At 42.3% G+C, this 12,981-nt stretch overlaps 1 pseudogene; it reads left to right on the top strand.

The window, feature by feature from the left end:
* The first annotated feature begins 1,242 nt into the window (after positions 1–1,242).
* Positions 1,243–2,515, top strand: LOC114706772 (annotated as a pseudogene).
* The last annotated feature ends 10,466 nt before the right edge of the window (positions 2,516–12,981 follow it).

Raw genomic sequence — 12,981 nt, 5'->3', positions numbered from 1 at the left:
CTCTGACCTCCACCTGTGTGTGCCCAAAACACATATCATAGGCATGAAAACACATTAATAATAAAAGAGAAAATTTGAAACTAAAAGGTCGAAGATGGATGCCCCAATGTTGCAGGAGGAATGTGGGTGACTGTCCAGGCAGTCAGCTGCTCCTGTCATTTGTCACATTTTTTGGAAGTCAGTTGTTCGCACTTCTTGCTTACTCAGTTAATATTATTTCCTTCTCAGGTCTCTGATGGAGTTGAAGATTAGATAGTCTTAGTCCTAGTTTTCCTTGTTAACAAATTCAGAAAAAAAACTTACTGAAAGAGATGTAAAGTATATAAGACAGAAAGACATCCAAAGAAAGTTTTGGGTTGGTAAGACAAGTTAGGATAAAAAGTGAATTAGGTACAACTTTGCACTCACCAAAATCGGATAAATGATGGAGTATTTTCTCTCAATTTGTCAAATGTGTTTGGACTGGACATTGGAAATGTAATGATTGACTGTATATGTCGTATGTACTTATGTATATAGTTTTTCTTCTATTAGTTATCACCTCCTTGTATTATTTTAGACCAACAAAAAAAGGGGGGGGGGTTATGGGATGGTCTATTGTGTATCAAACGAAGCCTGCCTGAGGATAAGAGGGCAGTGCAAGCCACGAGATTAAACACAGAGGCCAGGCAGTGGTGGCACACAGGTGGCCTAGCCCTCGGGAGGCAGACATCTGTCTGGAGCTGTGAGTTCCAAGCCACCCTGGACCTCAGGAGATTGATTCAATCTAAGTGAGAACCAAGGCAGACATTGGTGGCCACATCTTTAATCCCAGGCCTTGAGAATCACATGCCTTAAATTCCAGCACCAGCAAGGAAGTGATCTGATTGGTTGGAGAAAGGTATATCAAGGCATGAGAACACAGAGGCTTTCACAGACGGGCTTAGCAGAGTCAGGGAGGCAAGACAGTGGCAGTGACTTGTTCTTTGGTCCCTCTGATCTTTACACTAATATCTGGCTGCTGGTTTTTTTTTTTTGTTTGTTTGTTTTTAAAAAGGGCCATTTAAGATTTTGTGTGACGCTTGGTGCCCGATGTGAGAAGCGAAAAGACAATGGCCCAGGGAGCAAGACCCAAGTTGGCCTCTCAGGTAGAAGTGTTGCAGCTGAGGTCATTGTCCCTAGGGTCAGGACTTAGGAGCAGAAGGACAGCTGGCTGCTCTCTTTGCAGCTTCTGGGGGCGAACCCGAAATGGGCGACAGTGCCATGGCAGAGCAGGATGTGGAAGAGCAGCTTTTGGATTATGATGAATTTGAAGAGCCCCAAGCAGCCCAGGAGATCACCCCAGCTCCCCCAAAGAAAGATGTCCAAGGATCTTAGTGTCAGTTCACAGTTCTAGTTTCAGGGACTTTCTGCTGAAGCCGGAGCTCCTGAGAGCCATAGTGGAGTGTGGCTTTGAGCACCTTCAGAGGTCCAGCATGAGTGTATTCCCCAGGCCATTCTGGGTATAGATGTCCTGTGCCAGGCCAAGTCTGGGATGGGCAAGATGGCGGTGTTTGTGCTGGCCACCCTGGAGCAGATGGAGCCTGTGGACGGCCCCGTGTCGGTATTGGTCATGTGCCACACCAGGGAGCTGGCCTTCCAGATCAGCAAGGAGTATGAGCGCTTCTCCAAGTACATGGCCAGCGTGAAGGTATCTGTGTTCTTTGGGGGCCTCTCCATCAAGAAGGATGAAGAGGTGTTGAAGAAGAAGCGTCCCCACGTGGTGGTGGGGACCGCAGGCTGGATCCTGGCACTGTTCCGCAGAGGGAGCCTCACCCTGAGGAACGTGAAGCACTTTGTGATAGACGAATGTGACAAGATGCTGGGACAGCTGGACATGCGACAGGACGTGCAGGACATCTTTCGAGTGACGCCCCACGAGAAGCAGTGCATGATGTTCAGCGCCACCCTGAGCAAGGAGATCCGGCCCGTGTACAGGAAGTTCATGCAGGATCCCATGCAGGTGTGTGTGTAGGACAAGAGCAAGCTCTGGCTGCACAGCCTCCAGCAGTACTATGTCAAGCTCCAGGAGAGCCAGAAGAACCGGAAGCTCTGCGACCTCCTCGACGTCCTCGAGTATAACCAGGTGGTGATCTTTGTCAAGTCTGTGCAGCATTGCATGGCCCTGGCCCAGTTCCTAGTAAAAGAGAACTTCCCAGCCACTGCTATTCACCGAGGCATGCACCAGGAGGAGTGCCTGTCCCTTTTCCAGCAGTTCAAGGACTTCCAGTGGCGCATCCTGGTGGCTACCAACCTGTTTGGCAGAGGTATGGACATCCAGCAAGTCGACGTCGTCTTCCACTATGACATGCCGGGGGATTCAGATACCTACCTTCACCGAGTGGCTCCTGCTGGTCGCTTCGGTACCAGAGGCCTGGGGCTCACTTTTGTATCTGAGGAGAGTGCTGGACACATCCTCAGTGATGTCCAGGGCCGGTTTGCAGTGAATGTGGCAGAGCTTCCGGAAGAAATAGAGATCTCCACACACATTGCTTAAAGAACTAACCGAAAGACCTTTGGACAAATAAACACCCAAAGAGGAGCGGAGAACTACCCCGAAAGAAAAAAAAAAAATCCCCGAGAAAAGGAATAATCAGACCTAATGGGATCTCTGAAGTCCTAAAAAGACATTGGGATCCCACAACAACAGTTCCACCATGACTTTGATGACACCCTTAAGATGATGGACACCATCTACTAAAGACATGCTTTGGACTACAAACTGCTCAGGACAATTTCCAGATGGGTACTGGAGATCCAGCCTCACAGACTACTCTAGCCAAGACTTGAGACAAGCCGTGCACTTCAGTGATGCAGAGACAGGGCAGCAATGGACACAGCTAATTCTCTCAAAGGACTTGACAAGGAACCCCCAAATGTTTCTTTTCTGCTTCCCCTAAAGATGCCTCCCCTCTCCCCCAGACAGCAGGAAGTAATTTGAAGGACAGGAGGACAATGACGCCCATATTCCCAAGAAGTGGGGTGGCTGTGGTGATATTTTATTTGTATCCCCCAGTAAAATTTGTGGTGATATTTTATTGTAACCCCAATGAAGTTTATCTGAGGGTCAGAGGAAAAAGTCAGCCTCCATAGTAAACATACAAGTCAGGCAATGGTAGCACATGCCTTTCATCCTATCTCTGGGGAGACAGGGATCTGTCTGGATCTCTGTGAGTTCAAGGCCACACTGGGAACAGAGCCAGTTGTGGTGGTGCACACCTCAAATACCAACACTAGTTAACCATAGAAGTCTGCAGGTCTGTACAGACAGACAGGAAGAGGAAGTGAGGTGCCGGGTGCAGGGGGGAAATGAGTTAGCACAACAGAACGGAATGTGGGCGTGGGTAGACAGGAAGTAGGAGTCTTTGGAAGCTGAGGGTTGGCAGGGTGAGTTTGGCTTTGGCTTGTAGTATTCCTCTGACCTTTCAGAATTTACACTTATATTTGGTGCCTGTTTTTTTTTTTTTTTTTTTTTAATAAGACCATTTAGCAATTTGTCTTATGAGTGGGTGGCTTTTGGTCACACCTGTCAGAATGGCTAAGATCAAAAACACTGAAGACAGCTAATGTTGGAAAGGATATGGAGCAAGGGAAACACTCCTACACTGTTTGTGGGAATGCAAACTTTTGTGGTCACTTTGGAAATCAGTTCGGCACTTTCCGAGAAAAAAAAATTTTTTAATGATTATGAGACAGCAGCTCCTGGCAGCATGAATCTACTTCAGAAAAGACGATGGACATTGTAAACACTCCACATAGAGTTTATTTTGTTTCTGGGAAAAGTGAGCCAGCAGGCAAGAGAGTTTCCTTGCCTCGACTGCTGACAGTATGCTGTAGAAAGGTCTCTGGATATCTCCAACATTGTGTTTGCTGTCATTTTGAATACATTCTTAATTTCTGACACTACAAGAAGCTTCAGATTCACCTACATTTTATATCTTGAGTCTATAATTAGGTATTTTTCTGAAGAGTGTAGACTAGAATCATGGGATAAGAACAATAAGAACCAAGGCCTTGGCAGTAGGTATGTTCATTGTATCAAATTATTCTCACACTTTCATCTTCTCAGCTCTTTGAAGAGTTGTCTTAAGTAGGGTTTCTATTGCTGTGAAAAGACACCATGATCCAGACAACTCTTATAAGGAAACCATTTAATTGGTGTAGCTTGTTTACAGTTTGAGAGGTGTGTAGTTGAAAGACCTCTGAAACAGTAGGAAGGCCTTTCAGAAGATCCTCTTTCACAGAAAAGTCTGTCAGATACACTAAGTTTATAGACTGAAGACAGAGGGACCAATGTTGCAGGGGAACCTTGGGTGACTGTTCAGGCAGTCAGCTGCTCCTGTCATTTGTCACATTTTTTGGAAGTCAGTTGCTTGCACTTCCTGCTTACTCAGTTAATATTATTTCCTTCTCTGGTCTCTGATGGAGTTGAAGATTAGATAGTCTTAGTTCTTGTTTTCCTTGTTAACAAATTCAGAAAAGAAACTTACTGAAAGAGGTGTAAAGTATATAAGACAGAGAGACATCAAAGAAAGTTTTGGGTTGGTAAGACAAGTTAGGATAGAAAGTGAATTAGGTACAACACTTTGCACTCACCAAAATCGGATAAATGATGGAGTTTTTTCTCTGAATTTGTCAAATGTGTTTGGACTGGACATTGGGAATGTAATGATTGACTGTTATATAACATATGTACTTATGTATATAGTTTTTCTTCTATTAGTTATCACCTTCTTGTATTATTTTAGACTGACAAAAAGGGTGGGTTATGGGATGGTATATTGTGTATCAAATGAAGCTTGCCTTAGGTTCAGAGGGCAGTGCAAGCCACAAGATTAAACACGGAGGCCAGGCAGTGGTAGCACACAGGCAGTGGTGGCCTAGCACTCGGGAGGCAGACATAGGAGCTCTGGAGCTGTGAGTTGCAAACCACTCTGGACTACAGGAGATTGATTTAATCTAGGAGAGAAACAGAGCCAGGCACTGGTGGCCTACACCTTTAATCCCCATACTTGGGAGTTACATGCCTTTAACCCCAGCACCAGGAAAGAAGTGATATTGCTGCGTGGAGATGGATATTTAAGGTGTGAAAAGACAGGAACTAAATCTCTTTTCAACTAGAGGCCTTAGGCTAGAGAGCTTTTTCAGCTGAGTTCTCTCTGAGCCTTTGAAACGTAGGATTTGAAGTGTTGGCGATGTGAGAGATGACTGTGGCTTGTTCATTTTTCTCTGTGATGTTTCAGCATTATTACCCTAGTATCTGGCTCTGGGTTTTTTATTAAAGGACCATTTAAGATTCATACAAGGAGTGGGCAGGGAGGAAGGGGCAGAGACCAGAGAAAACCTTAAAGAGAAGAGGAAAACTCTTGTGAAACTTCAGCATGCTTACACTCATGGTCAAATGAATCAAGTTTCTTTTTTTTATTTGGTACATAAACTTGTTGTAAGCAAAGCACTCAAAGGGAAAATTCCTAAGCAGCAGTGCTGGGTTTAGGAGTCATTTGTCAAATTAATCATGATATATTTTCTTGCCTTGAGTGCGTCAGCTGGGATGTATTACATTCCATCCTAGGAACAGAATCCAAGTCATAGGTTCCCAGCAAACAACTGCTCAGTCTACGGAAGAGCAGAGCGCTCCTGGTATTTCAGTAACATTCTCTTGAGTTTTCTACCATCTTCCAGCTGGGGCGATGCTAGCCGGGTAGGAACCCTCATACAGAGTTTCAAAGCCAACACAGTGCTGGCGTCCTGATTCTAGCACAAGGCAGTCGTGGGTCCAGTATGAGGGAGTCGCTTAGGGAGAATGGGGTGGAGGGAATCGGTTTTGATAAATATTTGAAATAGGCTTCAAGAAAGAGTCCAAGCGTTTAGCTCAATCTCTCTTCCTAGCACTATAGCTAAGTAAGTGGGATGCCTAACAATGAAATTATAACATTTGATCATGTACCATTTGACAAAATAATGTGCTTAAATATTACGTTAAGCCAAAAAAGTATACTGAATATAATCAATTTAAACATGTTGGCATTCTTAAAAATGTGAAAATTTATAATCTGAAATTCAGCATGTTTAGAGTAGCATGGCTGAAGATGAAGGCTAATTCTATAATTCTGAAATGCTATGTTTATTTTCTTAATTTGTAGTAAAACATGGCAATATTCTGTTTAATTAAATGAAGTTGATGTAGATACCTTGTGCACAAATGTCCATAGAAATAAAATGACTCAGGCTAAACTAATATCTCTGCTTCTGAATGTATATCATCATGCATTCTGATCTCTCTATTCCAAATTTGGACTTGACATTGGTGGGACAGGGACCCATTATACCTACAGTTGAAACTAAAAAGCTAAGAATTTTCTAGATCATTTGAGTATTTTAAATTCTCTTATGGTATATTTAACTAATCAAAACAACCTTTTTTAAAGACAAGTAGTTTTATCCATTTGTATGTTAATTTCCTCCATCCCATGGTTTAAAAGTAAGTAAGCCATCCCCATCCCCCACCAGCCAGGATCTTGCTATGTAACCAAGCATGGCCTTGATCTCATAATCCTCTTGCCCCAGCCTCCTGAATCTTGGGATGATCGGAATGTACCACACACTAAAGTTTTGTGAATAGTCATTTGAGAAAAGGTATTTTCTCTCTTTTTAAAGAAACATTTATTTATTCATAAGTATTTTATAAGGGATGTTTTGCCTGCATAGGTGTCTGTTTATCACACATCTGCATGGCACCCTTAGAGGCCAAAAGAGGATGTAACTCTCTTTAACTGGAATTACAAAAGGTTTGCAGCAGCTTTATGGGTGTTAGATATGAAAACCAGGTCCTCTGGAAGAGCAGACAGTGCTCTTGACTGCTGAGTTATCTCTCCACCCTATTACTATTATTATTATTGTTGTGGTTGTGCATGGCCTGGGGGGGGGTGGGGTGGGGGGGGGTGGGTGGTGGTGGTAGTGGTGGTGCAGTATCTCCATCCACCACATGTTCCTGAACTCATGTTATCATTAGTGGCGAGAGCCTTTATCCACCGAGCCATCTTTCCAGGTAGGAGAAACAATATTTTCTTACTGTCGTAAAAAAACACACTATCATCTATTTTCTTGACATTGTTCTAGAATCTAGACATTTTATTTCATGCCACTCAAATGAACAGAATTAAACTTAAATAGCTCCTCAACACATTAGATTCAAACTGAACTAATGTGCTTGGGAGCTCAGCAAACAAAGGGAGGGAAAGTTCATTTCTGGCACATTGACTATTGCCTTTTGGGTTATGGGAGCATTGGGGAGGGTACAAAAGCCTGAGCTTGTTGACAAAAATTGCTAGCCACCCCAGGCCAGATTTTTGTCTTGGCTTATTTTAGAACAATTTTCACAAACAAGTTAGGAAAGATGATAACTTGAACTCTTGCCTATATTTCTCTGAATTCCTCCCAGATGGAGCTAAATAGTAGCCTCAGAATAGGTATATTCAAATGGTCCTTTGAGATTTAGTACCTCTAGGGTGACTGACTCAGCCTCAGCCCCATGTTACCTGGATTCTAAAAGCTGCATGGCCTCTGGTTCTCCAGTTATTTTGAATTACGTACAGACGTGCTAGACTTAGGATTTGGTGGAAGAGAACATTTTGAAGTATCAGAAGAGAGAGGGGGCTTTTCATTTTTTTAACTAAATACTTTAAATTATAAGAGTCTGGGTGGAGAATGAGGAGAGTTTTCTGCAAGTAATTAGACCCAAATGGCTTTGCAGCGGTAGAACTATTGACGGATCTTGGTAGAGTGGTGTCTTGGTGTTAAGTCAGTTGCTCCTCAAATGTTTTAGCCCAATTTCAGCCCATAAAGTTCACTCTCTTGAATTCATTCACTGATGGATAATTACTGAAAATTCATTGTGTACCAAGCATGTGGCCGGGTACGAGCTAGCATTAATGTATTGGGGAAATGAAGAAAAAATGTCTTCCGGCCCTTCCTGGAATTACATTCTTAGAGACAGCCCAAGCCAAGATGGATAAACTCTCATACAACGTTGGTCTCCCTACCAAATACTATCACAGAGAGGAGACTGGGATTCAGAATACTTTTGGAGTCTTTCTTTGGTCTGTCCTTTGTTATTGACTAGTATGCGAGAGGAATCATGCCCCGTTGGAGGGTCCAGGCACACAAAAGACGCAATGCATGGCTCATACTACTTCCTCATTTGACAAGCTGTTGACAATGCTTTGAATCGAGAGACCGTAACATCACAATTCCATCATCTGTTTAGCAAAGAATTCAGGACCGAGTCCTGCCCACCTCGTGCTCAGGGAAGATGCTCAGACAATCTTTCAGCAGGAGTGGAAGGCGTGGGAGTGTGTGCAGAAGCTGCATAAGCAGAGGCTCAGAAGAGATGCTCAGTGCAGCAATCTGAATAATGCAATTTTGCCACTGTGTGTAAACACAGACTGCCTGAGGTATTTTCATGCTATTTAGCCACACAAGACAGACTGTAGGAGTAAGAAAGGAAATACTGTCTTGGATACTGGTGATGGGCCATGAAAAATAAATGAGGCCCTTTAAGAGTAATTACCAAAAAAACTCAGATTATCTGGAGAGTAAGGGCCAAGAAAACCTTTCCAATATGTTTTTCTGTAATTGGCTGTTTAAAATTCAAACAATATAAAAGACTTATAATTTGTCATAAAACTGCCAAAAGGTAATATAAAATAAATGTAGAGTGCTTCATTGTTGTGAGTGTGATTTTTTTTAAAGAAAATAGAAACTTCCAATTTATCCAACAACCTTCCAACTGTGTAAGGTATTAAAATTATATATGCTATTTAAAAATTATTAGGAATCCATCAAATTGGCAAGATATCAGGTTTCACGTATTCAAGATTTTACTTTTGTTAGGAAGCAACTTCTATAAACTCCCTATTGGAGTTAGGTAATTGGTGGATGTGAGCAGGGTTTTCGTGGAGGGGAAATATTGTCAAAGAAGAAGGAATTAGACACAGATGAGCATGCCTGTAACCTTAATCCTCAGGAGGCTGAGGCAGGAGGATTCTGAGTTCAAGATCAGACTGAGCTACACAGTGTGACTGTTTTCGCTCAAAAGAAAGAAGAACGAATGATAAATATTCTTTGTCTAAATCCTCCCTGAGCATAAGATGCCAGTCAACAAGACATCAAGAAGAGAGGAGAAATCGCCTTCCATCTCTAGAGCCCCTACACATGAAGACTTAGATAAACAGAAGGGAAGAACTGTTTTCTGGCTCTGATTGGTATTTGTTCTGCATCTGGGGAAGTCTGTTACTGCAGTGCCCTTAGACAAGGCCAGTGTTCCTATGGAGGCACAACCTGCTAGGAACCTCTGCTTTGCAGCAACATGGAACCCTACTGTGTGTGTACAGATGTTACCTCCCTCTCTGTTAGGCATGATAGTTTTTCTGTACTCTGCCCTTTGCAGGGAGGCAAATAGAAAAGTTGGACAGAGTGGGTTGGGGTAGGAGAGCAGCTCATGGTAGTTCTGTCCTTTCCTGTTTCTTGTCCCTCTTTGAGTTTTGATCTTTGTTTTCTGGCATTAGGGCAAAACATCTGTCTTAGGGTTTCTATTGCTGTGAGGAGACACCACGACCATGACCCTGGCAACTCTTATACAGGAAAAGTCTTAATTGGGGTTGCTCACTTACAATTCAGAGCTTTAGTCCATTGTTGTCATGGCGGGAGGCAAGTGAACTGTCACTGAGCAGTATCTTGAGCATATATGAGACTCAAAGCCTGCCCCCACGGTGACACACTTCCTTCAACAAGACCACACCTACTCCAACAATGCCACACCTCTTAATAGTGTCACTCCCTTTGGGAGCCATTTTCTTTCAAACTACAACAGCATCCCAGTATGTGTTTACCAGGTAGTATAAGTTGTTAAAAGAGAAAAAGGTATTTTAGTTACAGTGCTGGGACTAAGCGCGTCACAGAAAGAGCTTGAGGAAGGAGGGGTTTATTTTTGCTTGTCGTTGGAGGGGACAGTTCATCAGAGGGGAAAAGGAATGAAGGCAGGAGCTCCAGGCTGCGGTGGCCATGTTGTATCTGCAGTCAGGAAACCAAAAAAGCTGAATGTAGTCAGCTTTGGACTCCAGTCCTGGAAGGGTAGCACCTACATTTAAGGTGGATCTTTCCACCTTAATTAACCAAAAGTAGATTATCCCTCACACCTGTGTCACTAGAGATTTGTTTCCATGGTGATTATAAATCTTATCTAATTGATAAGATTGACTATCATGGGCAGTGAGGAGACTTTTAGCAGGTACAAAAATGTACAGTGGTCATCTGTGATAAGCAACAGATCTTAAGTCAGACAGGATGATGTATATTGTTAGGCTTTTTCCATGCTTCTTGGTGTTTTTCTGTAAATGGCTGAAATCAGCTCACAGGTACCTCATGTGTCAGGCAATTGTTTGCTCAAGTAGTCTTGTATTGGTGAGCATGTGATCACAATGCCTGTAAAGAGACAAATCATTCTCCCACCAAAGCAAATTAAATAACAAAGACCCAAATTAGATTTACCATTTTCTCTTTTAAATGTACTTTACAGGGACATTTATGTACTCACATGAGTTTTTGTTTTATATAACATTAATGAAGCCAAATGACTTTTCCCTTTATTTATTTAATGCAGTTACAGTTTAATGTGGTTAGATCAAAATGGAATTATCTGAGTTAAGGACAAAGATTTTTTATTTTCAGTTTTTAGCATTGCAAGAGCTTCAACAATCATCCCAATCTATTAGCAATAGAGTTTAGCTACATTTAGTAGTATTTAAATGTTAGATATATTTATATTTGAATATTGCAACATGACTAAAATTAATAAATCTCATGAAATATTGGTGGATTTTTTTAAAAGTCCTTTGTGAGCAATAGAAATTTAGGGGACATTTGTCCCCATGATCAAAAGTATGAATTAAAGTGAAATAGAAGAGCTCGGTTAGTTTTTAATCTTTAAAGTATTTAAGAAGAAAGGAAAAAAATCTAAAATGCCTTTTTTTTGTAACTCATAAAAACATGGCCACTCTGCCGGTGGAGCGATAGAATACTGCCTGTACACAAGGGGGTCATAAAATCCACTTTTCCTGGGTGCTGAGATTAGAAATTTTTCATAGACTAAGAAAAGTGGAATCACCCAATGATTTATGAGAATAATTTCCAAGTCCTTTGAAGAATTAAAACCAGTCTATATAATAGCAAGCACATGGCAGGCGAGTAATAAATATTGGGTGTAATTGGGAGTAAATAAGGCATTTTGGGACTGAGGGCTACAAAAACGTCTTCTGGTATTTTCTTGGCCTCTTCATTATCCTAAGCCTCCAGTGGGCCTCATTTGTGACTTGGATTCTAGGAGACATCACCTCATCCCTGAGCAGGTCTCCTCTTAAAGCTTTTATCTGCTTCCTCGATCACCTCACCTCCATTTTTCTATTCAAATGAGTGTCAAGTCTGATATTTTTTAAGTGAAAAATAACCATTTCAGGATAAGAAAAATGCAGACCGACTAGGTTGTGGCTATAACTGCCTGGTCCATAGGCAAGTCGTCACTCTGGTGGCCAGTGAGTAGAAGCCTGAGGAATGGAGGGTAGGGAGGGAGTGCTGAACACACACACGGAGGAGCATGTCAGCACCCACCTCCCTCCTCTTCTTCCTTGTTCCTCCCTCCATGGAAGCACAAACCTTTCTGCTGTTATTTAGTGATTTGGTTATTTAGTGGAGGAGTTTCTCTTTTAAAGAGGATAGCCAAGAAAAGTAACACATGTAATATCCAACACATGTCCAAGTTGTAAACTAATTATATTGTATAGTTTGTTTGCTGTATTTTGCCTTTATCATAAATGCTTGCCTTTTCTCAATTACGTATTTGCTCTAGAAGCTTTGCTTTTTCTTTTTTCTTTTTCCTTGAGGTAGTTTCTCATCACCGGCTACCTTCCAGTTCATCATGGAGCAGGCGATAACTTCAACTACTGGTCCTTGAGCCTCTACTTTCCAAGTGCTGAGATTACAGGTGTTTAGTTTTACAGGTGACATTACAGGTGTGGTAATGGGATGGGACCCAGGCACCCTAGGTAAACACTGTGTCTCCCAGGCCCTAGAAACATTACTTTTATGTAATTATTTCTAATACTTCAAGGCTGAATTTGATAAAACTGGAATTCCTTTTGTCAGGTACAGAAACACTATAGAAATTTCCTGCAGGGATTTTTGCCTATATTATGGTTCTGAATAGCTGAGAAGTCCCAAGATCCAGTCAGCAAGCTGGAGACCCTTCAGAGAAGATTGGTTCTACTTTGGAAGGTGACTCAAGACTTGGGAAGAGCTGGTGCTTGATTTCAGAGGCAAAAACACCTTGATATCCCATCTTGAAGGCAATCAGGCTGTAGGAATGACCACTTACAGAAGGGAAGGAAAGTCAGACCTCCAGCTGAGCTCCACCAATGTTAATCTCATCCAGAAACACTCTCGTCTACAAACCCAGGATAATGTTTGATCATGTCTTGGAGCACCTTATAGCCTACTCAAGTTGACCTATTAAAATGACCCATCAGAGGCTGGGAAGTCAGCTCCATCAGTAAGTGTCTACCATGAAAGAATGAGGAACTAAGTTCAGATTCCCAGCATCCTCAAAAATCTGGACATTAGATGCGGGGTCTGTAACCTTAGTGCTAGGGAGACCAATGGTCAGTGGGGCTTACTGGCCAGCCAGCCTAGATAAATTGATGAACTTCGAGTTCATTGAGAGACCCTATCTCATAAAACAATGTGGACAGCAATAGAGGAAGACACCAATGTTGACCTCTGGCCTCCATACACAAGCACATGTGTTCATGCACATGTATACACAATCACATGAACACATGCATGCACACACTACACACACACACACACACATACACACACACACACACAACACACACACACACACACACAGAG

This window comes from Peromyscus leucopus, chromosome 17, assembly GCF_004664715.2.
Source record: "Peromyscus leucopus breed LL Stock chromosome 17, UCI_PerLeu_2.1, whole genome shotgun sequence".
Lineage (NCBI taxonomy): Eukaryota > Metazoa > Chordata > Mammalia > Rodentia > Cricetidae > Peromyscus > Peromyscus leucopus.
Note: the sequence above shows the minus strand (reverse complement) of the source record. Positions and strands in the feature narration are given on the sequence as shown.